The sequence below is a fragment of the Oryzias latipes genome, chromosome 21 (genome assembly GCF_053564925.1).
Source record: "Oryzias latipes strain Hd-rR chromosome 21, Olatipes_Hd-rR_3.1".
In the NCBI taxonomy this organism is placed as follows: Eukaryota; Metazoa; Chordata; class Actinopteri; order Beloniformes; family Adrianichthyidae; genus Oryzias; species Oryzias latipes.
In genome coordinates this window covers 20,417,385-20,431,531 of record NC_136257.1, presented here as the reverse complement: position 1 = coordinate 20,431,531, position 14,147 = coordinate 20,417,385, and the positions used below count along the sequence as shown (strand labels likewise).

The 14,147-nt window shown below is 37.8% G+C and overlaps 1 protein-coding gene across 3 annotated transcripts in view; it reads left to right on the top strand.

Annotated features, from left to right (window-relative positions):
• Positions 1-14,147, top strand: part of htr1fa (5-hydroxytryptamine (serotonin) receptor 1Fa) — a 31,953-nt gene that overhangs the window by 9,035 nt on the left and 8,771 nt on the right. The window contains exon 1 of one of the 3 annotated variants that reach the window (XM_078939871.1): positions 10-229. The exons of the other annotated variants lie outside the window; for them this stretch is intronic. The gene's annotated coding sequence lies outside the window, so the exon portion shown is untranslated. Of the gene's footprint in view, positions 1-9; positions 230-14,147 lie in introns of those variants that run through there. 3 annotated transcript variants of the gene reach the window in all.

Below are 14,147 nucleotides of genomic sequence, written 5' to 3'. Positions count from 1 at the left end.
CTGCTCCTTGTTAAGCCCCTATTACCAGAAATCAGTCAGCCTTTTAGCATCTAGACTTCTCTAAGAATTAATTTAGAAAAAAAGCACTTATTAAACTTCATTTTCACAATGACAATAAAGTAATTAATTTATTTTCTCTCATTATTTATTTTTTTTATTATTTTTTTAAGCTCTTGTAATGTCTCTCTCACAGCAAGTTTTCATGGATTTTTTCATCTGTCCAATTACGGTAGGTTGTCAGTATAAGGTGAGCATAAACATTTTTTTCAGCTTGGAAAAAATTGCTTTATTTTACAACCTCAGGAAGACTCTTCTTTCTTGCAGTCTGTCGATGTTTAAAATGGTCAAACACAGATAGACAGTTTTGCCTAATATGAGTCACAGCCTAAAGTTTAACATGATAGGATGCTAGCATCTTATCATCTACATCTTTTTGGGTAGTTGAAATCTTCACTTTATTAATTAAATATAACTAACTCATAAGAAATGTGCCTCATCAAAAAAGAACAACATGTAATTTTTCAGCACACTGATATGTCCTTGAGTGTAGAAACAAAAAAAAAATGTGTGTTCAAAAAAATGAGAACATTGTGTTTTGTTGAATTAAAAAAAATCTACATGTAGTCAGTACATGATTTTGATTTTTTTTTTTGTTCTCTTTTTCTTTTACCAGCTTTATTTAGAAACAGTTCTTGCTTTTTCGACCTATTATTAAACATTATGACTAGAAAAATATGAAGAAAATACATTGCCATAACTGGCTATAATAAATCAGAAGGACCTCAGAAGGACGCTTTTCATCAGCTGACAGTTTGCTGAATAACACTGTTACTCCTGTCTAAAATTTTGACAGCAGTCAAATTTTTACAACTTTGGTTGTTAAAGTGTTGGATACTTGTGGAAAAAAGGAGCCTTTTCTCTGAATACAGACTTTACATCCTTGACTTTTCATAGCAACATTGAAATTATGCAGAAACTTTCATTTCAAGTCTGTTTGATTTAAAAGCGTGAACATATTAGATTAATTGTCTAACAGAAACATATTATATTACATGTTATTATAATATTACTATGCTCAGCCAATCACAAAGGAGGTCTCTCTTACCAGTTACTTTTTTTAAATTAGAATCATTTTTTATCTTTATTGATTAATATCAATTTTACATTTTTCTCAAATAAGCACCAATAATATATGTCTATATATATATATATATATATATATATATATATATATATATATATATATATATATATATATATATATATATATATATATATATATATATATTAAATTTGGCAGCTTTTGAGCTTGTTAAATTTAAGTCAAGTTTTTTTTTTTTTAAACATTGTCCTCTACCTTGGACTTGAAGGAATAGGCTGGTTCTTGGGAAGATAGATATATTTCCTAATATTCCTCATCTAAGAACCATAGTTCACTTGTAATGGCTCATGTTTTGGACTTTTGAAAAAAAAAATAAGAGAGGTGTCAAAAAAGTACTCAAGAGTAACATATTTTTTTACCTTTTTTCCACTTTTTTTTCTTTTACTGATATTTATGTTCTATAATAACAAATGAATTTGAACTACATTCACTGCAGTAAGGTTAAGTTAAGGTTATTTCCTCAAATTTCAACCATGGGTGCATGTTTTTATGATTGCAGGATCCAGCAAATCCATGGAGCTCTAAATAGAAGGAAGTAGGTACAAAAATTAAGTGACTGACAATTTGCTGCGTTTTTACCCAAAGGCACAAATAAAAACATCCAGAACCTGTAGAATGACTCAGCACGGCTCATGTGCACTTCCTGGTTGGATTAGTTTGTGAGCTTCTATGTAACCATTACAGGAGCCTTTCTAGCAAGGAACAACACTTCACACTCCAGAAACTCTAATTTGCCTGATTTATCTGTACTTTGGATTTTATTGGAATAGGTGTAAAAAGAATAAAAAAGAAATAGATTTTTGTGGAAATGTAAGTGACCTAGAACTTAAATGCTTTTGCAACTCCTTTAAAATAGGCATCAGAAAACTCTGAGTGCTATTTGATTTTTTTTGTTTGTATATTTTGTATTTCCAGCTTGTGCTATCAGATTGCAGATTAAAAAATATAGGTCCAAACAGTTTCTTTAAAATTGGGAAGATAAATACCTATACTTTTGCAGTTTAGAATCCAGTGGGTAATAATAGAGAGTATCATTCGAGTGCTTGTGCAGTAAAAAAACTTGACTGAGTGACTCCTCCCCTGTTGCGTTCCAAAAAGGAAGTACCTGCTGGTTCCAAGAAGTTGTCTTGGAACCAATGGAAGATGTCTGTTCTCATATACAGTCAGTGTTAACAACTAGGGGTGTCCAGATCTGAATTTTTTCTTAGTAATTTGATGTTGATAATTTGCTAATAATGAGTCTGATACTATTGTAAAAATATATTTTATTTAAAGCTAAAAATATAATAAACAGATCCAGGCTGGTGCTATTAACTAGAAAAATGTGTTAACTATTAACTAGAAATTATAGGTTGTGGTGTTACCCTTGCCTTTGGGCTTCACACCCAACAGTCTGTGTGTATATGTATACCGTATTTTCCGGACTATAAGTCGCACCGGAGTATAAGTCGCACCTGCCCAAAAATGCATTATAAAGTAGAAAAAAACACAGATAAGTCGCACTGGACTATAAGTCGCATTTTAACTTTCACAACCTTATATGACACAATCATAGCAGACTGTTTATCTAATAATTTCACAGTAATTTTTTCTCAAGCTTATTTATTTATTCTTTTCATGAAGCATCATTGGCCAACTAATACTCTGTTTTCATCCTGTATTTGTAGAAACAGTTGTCATTTTTATTGCATTTCTGAATCTATGAAATCATTGGAAAATAGAATATTATGTTGTTAGCCTTCAAGATCTTACTGTAAAAAAAGGTTTGCTGATTCTCTGAGTCACTTAACATACTCTTAACACTTAACATACCTCATACATCAAATTTAGCCAGGAACATCATCTCTGTTCCTCACAAATGAACATAACAGGAGGGTTAACAATGTATTTATTTCAATTTATTTCTAATATAAGTCGCTGCGGAGTATAAGTCGCACCCCTTGCCAAACTATGAAAAAAAGGGCGACTTATAGTCCGGAAAATACGGTATTAGGGCTGCACGATATGAGGAAAACTCGCGATATGCGATATTGGTGATTAATATTGCAATAACGATATAATTTGCGGTATATAAACAGAAATCAAACCAACCAAAAACATCATTTCCATTTCAATGCAACAGTATAAAAATTATACTCCAAATGACCCTTGTCGACATAGGAGGCAAACATCAAACATAAAAGGGCTCATTTGATTGATCAGCAAGGTAAACGGGTCCTTCCGATTGGTTAAATGCATAAAGGGATTTATTTCATTTATTCAATATTTCAAGCTGCCATGAGTTTGTTTTAGCACATTTAACCCTTGTGCTATCTTAGATGACCCCCCCCCCCCCCTTACTTTGATGTGTTCTCCCTACCATGACAATGGTGGATAAAGGTGAAAAGATTTCATGTAATCCATGGACACCAGTGAAGATCACAAATCATTGAAGAAAAAAGGTTCAGAGCACTGTCTAGTGGGTCTAGATGACCCCACTCCCAATGTTAAAGTGCCTAGGACAGCACAAGGGTTAAGGTAACCATTTATTGCGATTTTCGCCGTCTTTTGCGGTATGCATGTTGCACAGCTTGATGTCGCGATAACGATAACGATTTGCGGTATATTGTGCAGGACTAATGTATATGTATATATATATTTATATGTGTGTGTGTATGTATATTTATATATATGTATGTATGTATGTATGTATGTATATATATATATATATATATATATATATATATATATATATATATAAAAACAAAACAAAAAAACGCCCCTCTCACCCTATGCTGGTGGTTTGTCCTCCAAGCTCGGGTCCTCTACCAGAGGCCTGGGAGCTTGAGGGTCCTGCGCAGTATCTTAGCTGTTCCCAGCACTGCGCTTTTCTGGACTAAGAGGTCTGACATCTTTCCAGGTATCTGTTGTAGCCACTCCTCCAGATTGGGGGTTACTGCCCCGCGTGCTCCAATTACCACAGGCACCACTGTCACCTTCACTTTCCATGCTTTCTCCAGTTCTTCTCCGAGTCCCTGGTATTTCTCCATTTTCTAAAGTTCCTTCTTCCTAATGTTCCCATTGCTTGGCACTGCCACATATACCACCACAGCTTTCCTCTGTTCTTTATCCACAACTACAATGTCTGGTTGGTTCGCCATTACCATCCTATCAGTCTGGATCTGGAAGTCCCACAGGATCTTTGCCCTTTCGTTCTCTACCACCTTCTGAGGTGTTTCCCATTTTGACCATGGGGTTTCCTTGAGCTTGATGTACTCATGCATCTTGGATGTTTCATCCTGGATAGTAGCTTCTACGCTCACTAGTCATTGGCCTCCTTCTTTGCGGCTAGCATACAGTCTCATGGTGCTGGATTTGGGATGGAACCCTCCTTGCATGGTGAGGAGCTTTCGTGTTTTAACATCTGTGGTCTGTATCTCTTCCTTTGACCATTTTATTATTCCTGCAGGGTATCTGATAACTGGCAGTGCGTCGCTGTTTATTGCCCGGGTCTTATTTTTGCCATTGAGCTGGCTTCTCAGGACTTGCCTTACTCGTTGGAGGTATTTAGCTGTTGCAGCTTTCCTTGTTGCCTGCTCCAGGTTCCCATTTGCCTGGGGAATTCCAAGGTACTTGTAACTGTCCTCAATGTCTGCTATTGTTCCTTCTGGGAATGAGACCCTCCTGTGTGGACTACCTTGCCTCTCTTTGTCAGTTCTACAGTACTGACATATCCTGGTGGTGTGGATCAGGGAGTCAATGTCACGCTCGCTCTTAGCATATAGCTTGACGTCATCCATGTAGAGGAGGTGACTTCTGTTGGCCCATTTTCTGAGTCGGAATCCATAGCCGGTCTTGTTGATTATTTGGCTGGGGGTTCAGACCAATGCAGAACAGCAGTGGGGTCAGAGCATCACCTTGGTATATCCCACATTTGATGGACACTTGTGCAAGTGGCTTCCTATTAGCTTCAAGGGTGGTTTTCCAATATATATGTATGTATATAGGGTGATATTATTCCCTTGGCACTTGGAAGAATAATGCTTCACGTTCAGGTAACAAGAGGTGTCTTTTCTTCATTGCCACATTGGTGACCCCGATCGTGAATATGTCAGAAACAGCAGAAGCGCAAGTGTCAACATCATCATCCACAACCCCACCATCTCCCATGCGCGGGGACCCGGCCATGCTAGCTGCCGCCGCTGTGAGGCTGCCCGGGTTTTGGCAGAGCCATCCTGGTTCCAGCATGTCGAGGCCCTTTTTCATGTGTGCGGCATGCCCACAGATGACGCCAGGTACTACTTGGTTGTGGCAGCTCTGGATCAGCAGTCCATATGCAGGACAATGCCGCTGCTCCACAGCCCTCCTCCACGAGAGAAGTACGCAGCACTGAAAGAGCTCCTGCTACGGAGATACAGCCTGTCTGCTTAGGAGAGAGCAGAGAGGATCCTTGGCATGTTGGGCCTGGGTGACAGTTCATCCGTGGGTATGCTCTCACTGCTCGGCTCGGATGAAGGCAGTTCTTTTCCTGCAAATTTTTTGCTGCAGCTTTCGCCGCCTGTGCGTGCGGCTTTGGCCAACTCTCCTTGCCTGGCAGCGGGCTGGCTGAAGAAGCGGACCAAGTTCTGCTGGCCATAAGGTGTTTCACCGTGCAGCATGTGATGTCTGATGCCCGGCTGCAGCAGACGGAGGACGATCCACTGACGGAGTCTGCAGTCGGCGTGGGCGCGCGCCGCTAGAGCTCCCTGTGCCGTGAAACGCAGTTACAGCTGTGAGTGCTGGCGAACGTGGATAGCTGCTGTTTGTTATGGACTCTTGCTCTGGACATCGTTTCTTGGTGGACTCTGGCTCCCAGAAGAGTTTGGTTCTACCCATTGGCTCGGAGTCATCCAAGGGTGGCCCGCCGTTATGTGCAGCCAAGGGATCTGCTATCGGTAGTTCGGAATTTGTAGTTGCCTCTGTTTCTGTTCCCATTAGTGGTGCAGATTTTTTGTGCGTACCGGGGCTGTTAATGGTAATGGCTAATCGCAGACTAATTGACGCATCACTTTTGCCACTGTCCCATGTGCGGCTGGGGGATCTGGGCCAGTCATGCGTGTACATTTTTTGTCATGCGATGATGTTTTTCAGAGTTTATTAGCTGAGCTAAGTACGGAGTGCAGCATTTTATCCCCACTAAGGCCCCGCCAGTTTTAGCTCAGCACGGCGGCTCGATGCAACAAAACTCACAGTTGAATTGGTTAGTTAAAAAGGGGCCCAAGTCCAAGAGGTTTGTTTTTCCAGGAAATGATTTCAATTGCATAGCTTAAAAGGAGGCTACACCAAGTGATTTATACTTTACCCAGATTTAGCACCAGTTCATAGCTTACAAATGCTATAATATAAAGCACCTCACTAAATTCTCTGGACTTGGGCCCTTATTGAATTAAACAGGGGTGCTGCCGTCTATGGGATAAAGCAAAACCCATGCAAGAGAGGCCCAAGTCCAGGAATTTTGCACTTAATGCATTTTAAATGTCAAGCATAGTCAATACATTACAACAGACTTGGGACTTTTTTTGCACATAATCAGATAGCTTTTCCCTTGAAGACCATAGAACATATAATATCTCTATTTTGAAAAATTGTAGATGTGGGCCCCTTTTGAAGTAACCGATTCAATTGCTAAGGAGGAGTTTGCAACCATGGAGAGTCTGGGTATTGTCAGGCGCTCTAACAGCCCCTGGGCGTCGCCCATCCTTATGGTGCCCAAGGCAAATGGTTCCTGGATCCCATGCAGGGATTTTTGCCGTCTGAACGACATTGCAACACATAACCGTTATCCCATTCTTCACATTCAGGATTTCTTGATTCTTTGTGCGGCGCCTCAATTTTTTCTACAGTGGACCTAATAAATGTGATTTCTTCCCAAGTCTTAGGAATCTTAGCAATAGGACAGTAAGGTGATAATGAGGCATTTGATCATCACTGATTCATCTTCAGACTTATTTGAACATTTTTGATTAGGTGTGATTCATTAAAAATGAAAAACAATGACTTTCTTCCAAGTGTGGATGTGTGTGTATGTTAGAGTGATTGTGTGCCCTGCAACAGACTGGTGACCTTTCCAGCTGAGGCAACCCCATGACCCCAAAAGGGACATAGCGAGTTAAGAAAATGGATGGATTTCTTCCAAAATCATTGTTGTAGCATGAATATAAGGAGGACTTTTCATGACTAGATTATGTTGTTTTTTTTTGAGAAATTATGGATTTATTTAGTTTTTTCTTTTTTTATCCGGCCCTCTGTCAGCTGCACAGAGTGCCGCCATCATTAAAAAGATACAAAATCCCGATCTTTTTTTCTTTTGATAACAACCTGATTTGTAGGTTATTATTTGCGTTACAACAAAACAGAAGAGACACTTCCTTTTAAAAATTCCAGTTTAAAACATTAAGTGACTCAGTAAAAAAACATGCTATCCCTCCGATTTTTCCCTCCAACTCTATTTTGTTTAGCCATGACATTTTGTACCGTCTGGGAATCAGATCTGTTTTATTAAATACTTTCAGGCTTATTACTGCAGATAAAGCTGCTACTTTCAATTAGTCTAACTTGAAAGGGAATGCCTCCATACTGCAAGAACTTAGTGGTCACAGATACTTTAAACAACTAATTTACATCTTAACAACAAAGGTAATAAATTTCTGTGCCCACATTAAATTCTGGCTATGGATGTGAATCCAAACATGTGTTTGGGAGGTTCTGTCTAATTCCTTGCTTTGAAGATAAGGGATTTTCTCCCTGTTAATGGAAATGTTTAATCGTTGGGTTTTTAATTGGCGTGGCTCACCACAGTATTTGTTTGTGATAATAAACACATTTATAATAATTTCAAGTATTCCTTTTAGAATGTTTTGATGTCATTCAATGTCGCATGATTGGAAAATCAATAATTCTCTCTTAACACATAACACTCCAAGTATGACTTTGCAGCATTTAATTAATCATGCAGCATGAATGTATTCTTTATGGAAATGCATTCACTGTGTGATTGTTCATTGCATCCAAAACAAAATCTGGATGTTATTTAATTAATGCAGCAATATGGAGTCTGGTTGTTAACAGCTAAATGTCGAGAGAAATACAGAATTGTTTTCTCTTCTACAAATTAAAAATAAATATAATGTAATCTGACTTTGCTGCGACAAAAAATGAACATTTATTTTTTTCTTTCAAGTTGTGCAACAACACAGCTTATGATTGAGTTTAGGAATATCTTTATTTCAGTGCCAAAAAATTGTGTGAGGGAATACTGTTAATGAGAAAAGTCATTTAGTTCACTGCTAAAGCTATTAAGTGTACATTTGATACTTAAAATTAAAAACTACTGTAGTTTAGTAAAGCAGCGACTGAAAGAAAAAGATTTAAGGCTTTTTTGGTGCAACTGTGGGCCTATTCAGAAATTTTTAATCTCCTGTGGCCTACAAGAAAGCTTTGCACTCCTACTGAACTTGTGTTCTCAGATCTCATTGTAGCATTTTAACCATGATTACGAGCGAAATTGGCCATCAAATTTATTTTTCAGCAAGCCATCCATGGCATTTGTGGCTTCATCAGGCTTGTGAAAGCAATGACATTTAGAGCATTATCACTTTTTTTTGCTTAGTGACATTGACATCTTTGTTCAGACACACCTGTGAAAGTGACAACGCTCACGTGATATTTGACATTAACATGAGATTAGAAAGCAAACTGAGAGGGCAATTGCAAAGTTACAGATTTCTCCGACATCATGTTAAACCGTAACCCCAAGTACGGAAGTATGACTGGAGTGCTGCGGAAAAAAAACAATAAGTGTAGATGGAAGTACCTGAAAATGTATTCTGTAAAGCCAAAAAAGCATGTTATATTACCAATATGTAAATCTTTTTATATTAGCAAAATGTTTTTTTTTTTATTAACACATAATTGGGTTGTGAAATTGGAGCAGGTGAAATAGCTGCACAGTGTGCGAAAGCCTAAAAATGTTTAAATGTGGCTCTGATTTGGCTTAAATGCTGTGAAAAGCAGTTCTGTGCTGCAGCTAATTATTGCAGTGAAATCCAAGGAACAGGACATTTTGGACAGTGCTCTTATCAAGTTATGTTAGCAGGATGGGGTGACAATGTAGCACTAAATGGTTTTAAATGAACAAAACAGAGCAGTCCTTCATAAAAAAAAAAAAAGCGAGGGGTTGTTTATCCAACTATGTGGCTGTAATGTATCTCCCTTATGTGCTGGAACACACATGAAAGTTGTTTTTCTGTTACAATTCAGCTGCTACTGCACTTAATTTCAAAGTCAAACCTTTAGATTGACATTACTTTTATTTTGTTCATGACCTTCTTGGTCATGTACCCACGAAAGACCTTTTTAATTTATTGGTCAAACAGTGTACCGTAGTTGGTGAAAGAGCAGCTGGACTTCGCCTATCTTTTGATATTGAAGACTTTTCACCTCTCCTCCAAGTAACTTTCTAAGGGTGTCTCAGAATTTAGAAAGGCCTGAAGAGGATATAGTCCCGCTGACTGCTCTTTTTACTTACTTTGATGGAATCAACCCTCATGAATGAAATTATACACAGACATGTTGACATTTTGGTCAAAGTACTTTTGCCCAAAATGTATTTTTTAAATATACTTAAAATACAAAAGACTTTCCAGGTTTGAAGAGAAAACAACAGTGTGTGATGTTTTTGTCTGATGGATCATTAGTCTCAACTATCTATTTTATCATTTATACTTACCCTTAGCAAAAAGTAAGACACTTGAAGTTTTATTTTTTTCTAGGCATTTTTAAGTTTAAGTGTAAGTGTGGCTAGTGTCACGGTGGGGGGGTGGCTCGAAAGCCGGTTGGACCCAGATGCAGAGGCAGGAGGCAAGGATCAGGGCTAGTGGGTTTTAATGCACAAAAAGAACAAACAAAAAGCGCTGCAGAGCAGGATGACAAAGGAAACAAAAACTTACTTGGCGTGGCATGAAACATGGACGAGGAACATGGCATGAACACCATAACAGGGGTAACTAATGGACCAACACAGGAGGAAGGCAGAGACAAGACTTAAATACAGACAGGGCAGACAAGACACAGGTGGACACGATCAGGGCTGATGGGGACCAAAGGAAGTAAAACTCAAGAAAACAGACAAGACAGGAGACTTTCAAAATAAAACAGGAAACAGAAACAAGACAGAACAAGGACCAAAAACAAGACAAGTTCAAATCATGACAGCTAGTATACTATAGACTATGTACGTGTAGTGTAGGAGGTATACTAACTAAACAATTCTCCATTTTAGTATAGACTAAGTATATATATACATATACGTAGAACACTTAAATAGACTACCTTTGCTAAGGGTGGCCATGTTTTAGTTAGGAAGGTTGGCCAGTGTGCTGTGACACTGTTCACCATTGCAATTTTGTTTCCCATTTAATAGAAAATGTGTAATGCTGTGGAGCACAACAGGAGCTCTAACAGGGACTTTCTCTATGAAAAAATGGACACGCTCTTGTACCTTTACTGCAAAACAAAGCAAAAAAAAACAACAAAAAACTCCATACTTCTTAAAAAGTAAAAAAACACAAAGGTTAAAAAAATACATTGTTAAGTTAAATATATCTAAGTATTTTCCCTTTTTAATGGCCCGCTCCGACCATCTTTTGATCTGGTCAAAAAGTGGACCTAGTGGTCTTTCATCTATGATTATGCTGTTTTAAGCCAAAATAAAATTTAAAAAAAAAACTGCAGAGCAACAGTATAGAAATTTGCCTTTGAGTTGTGGGTGGGACTAATGATGAGGAGTAAGCCTGATTCCCCTTCCCATCATCTATAACTGACTGCTCTGTTTGTACTGTCCCCTGCTGGCTTTCAGGCCCTCAAAACCATAACCTAACATTAGCAGTGCCACACAAATGGCGAGCAATATATAGCTATCCAGCTGTATAGTTTTGAGCCAGATGCCAGCTCAGACGAGGTGGCATCCCCAAAACATGGAGGTACAGATAGATTTTAGGTGAACATGTCTGAAGCCCATTTACTCATTGCGTTCCTCTAGCCCTGCAGTCCTTTTCATATTAGACCATTTGCCTTTCTTTGCAGCTCTTTAAAACTTTATGGAAATCCTAGAAAAGCCCCATATAGTTAATTCTAAACAACGTGAAGTAAGCAATGTTGTTTTGGTCAAAGTTCACCTTTTAATTAGCTGATTGATTTTTTTTTATGTATTTATACTCAGAGCTTTTTAAAGTTTTTTTTTTTTTTGCTATCTTAATGTTTCAGCTTTTCACATTTGATACAAAACTATTAATTTTTGTTTAATTTGTTTCAAATCCTGAAAAAAAAAGCTGGTTCCTGATCATGTCTTCTTAGAGCCTTAAATCAGCCCGTTTGTTAATGAGTACCACACATCATGTTACACATGACTCACATTGCATATTATGCATGTTGCAGATATTTCACATACATATCACACACCCAGTGCTAAAATAAGTGATAGGAACATTATAAATCCCTTTCACATTTCAGAGCAACATCACAGCATTTTTTCCTCCTGCAACACATTTGGTACATTGAACCTATTTAATTCATGCAGTTATCGTTTAAGCCTTCTTGCTCATTCACTGCTGCTGCTTTGATGTGTTACGTCCACATTTCATTTGACCTAGCTGATAACCATGATGCTGTAAGGTAGATGGAACACTGGCTTTTTTAGAGCACTCAGTGCTCTAAAAAGCACTAAGTAAGGCTTGGTTGAAAAGTGAGCATCTGACAGTGTGGGCCAACTCTGGTGAGCTTTGACTTAGAGAAAGCTTTCATATCTGAGTGATTGAATCGAGCACAGATCAGCATTAGATCAAAAGAGATTAGGAAGAATTAGGAAGAAAGAAAAAAAGTAAAGCTTTTTAGGATAAAAATGCAATTTACACAAATGATCACACCCACGTACACGCACATTTCCAACATGCTGCCATCCTGTTGTCCCATCTCTGGTGAGCACATGAACCATTTCCAACTCATTCAGTATTTGGTGGGGTGTCTTGCCAGGAAATTCTTCTATCTGCATAAAGCAGGTCACATGGCAGGAGTTGGCTCTGCCCTGATACCCCAGTTCCAGCCTGCATGACTTTATACAGTCAAGCTTGAAATGAGGACACAGGTCAGTAAATTAGAAAAGCGAAATCTGAAATGTTTGTTTTTGCCCAGACATTTAGGGATGACCCCATGAGCTAAGACAGTTATAATTATAACTTTAGAGGACTAGTTTAATGAGTTATGCTTGTTTTTTTCTGTCTTATTTTATTTAATTCAAATTCAAATGAATTTTGCTTATAGTGCACCAAGTGCTATATATAAAAACAAAAAAGAATGCAAGAATGAAAACACCAATCCTATTTATGCAATAAAATAATTAAATAAGCCCAGCACAATAAAATATACAGAAACAAACACAAGCAAAAAAGAAATGACTAAAGAAAAAAGTGTTCATTTTCTCTTGATTTTCTCTTTTAGAAGCGCTATTTTATACTTTTAATGTCTTGATTGGCATCTTTAGGAGTCACAGACATACATTATTGCCTTCATTTTAAAATTAATTTATGAATTAGACAAAAACCTGCAAAGGATTGATATTTTCTGTGTCCTCTGGAGTCCTGCATTTATTCTGCATTGGTCCTTTGCCATGTGTCACACAATCAGCTACACTCTTATCCTCTTTCACCACAGCTTTTGGCAGCTTAACATCTCTCCTGAGCCAATCTATATTTTAAAAGTTGGACTATATATATTGACAGATGTAGCATACTTGATACAGTAAATGGAGAAACGCACAGAGGAGCAAAAAGTGTTCGGGAGTCAGAGGATTGTCTGTTTTTTTTCTTCTTTGCCCTTTTATTTCAAAGAAATCTAAAGAGCCAGAATTGTACTTTTTTTTTACAAGAAAATGTGGGGTCTTCTTGTTGTGCTTTTCATTTCTGTTCATTTCATTTTCATTTCATTTAACAGTGACTTCTGTTCACAGCATCAGAACAAACTAAGCTCTCTGGCACTTAAATGGAAAAACTATTTATGCATTTCTGCTTGTTCCGCCTTGTATATAATAAGTAAATCTGAAAACTGCTGCTTACAGATTGCTGAGGAACAGATGTACATTTTTGCAGCTTGAGAATCAGAGAGCATAGATTATATATATTTATAGATCCCATTAAAAGTTACTTGGTAATGTTCAATCAGAACAACAGCCAATCCATAATGAGAAAATAAAGAATGGTCAGTAAAAATGATGGCTGATGTGCAAGAAGCAAACAACAGTCTGTAGAGTGATTTAGACTTCATTGGAATTGACTGTGAGTCAGTGTTAGCTGTTTCTCCTCTTTACTGAACGTGTGCAAAGGAGCTGTTTCCTGAAAGGATAGCAGATCAAAATGGACTGGATTCATGCTGGCTCAACAGACCTTATCTTCAGATGACCTTGAGGAGAAGAGCTGCACAAAGAAAGCAGTTCAGGATGAAAGCAAATGATTTCTGAGTTGCACTTAACAACAGCCTTGCACCCTTCACACATGTTGCATTTATTCCTAAACGTGCATATTGCACAGTCTAAAAAACATGTTCTTCTGTCATTTTTCTGTCATACCTTGCTGCACAACAACAGAAGCTATTTTAAATGCACAGCTCAGAAGACTTTTTGCTCAATGGTAGTTATCATTAATCTTTATGGACAAAGTAATCTGCATACTGTTAGGCTTTTTTTCCAAGCTCATTCTGTAGGACAGAATGGGGAACTTCATTAAAATGCAGAGCAAGGCATTTTAATTATCTTTAAACACCATAATCATAGATGTGAGGAGACAGAAAAAATCCCTTGCTCACTTCATAGTTTGGAATTTGCTTAGGATTCAACTTGTTTATGAGATACACTTTTCAGGCATCATATTTATTCTTGGCAATAAACCAGCTGCAGAGTTACCAATTTTCCAAACGTTTC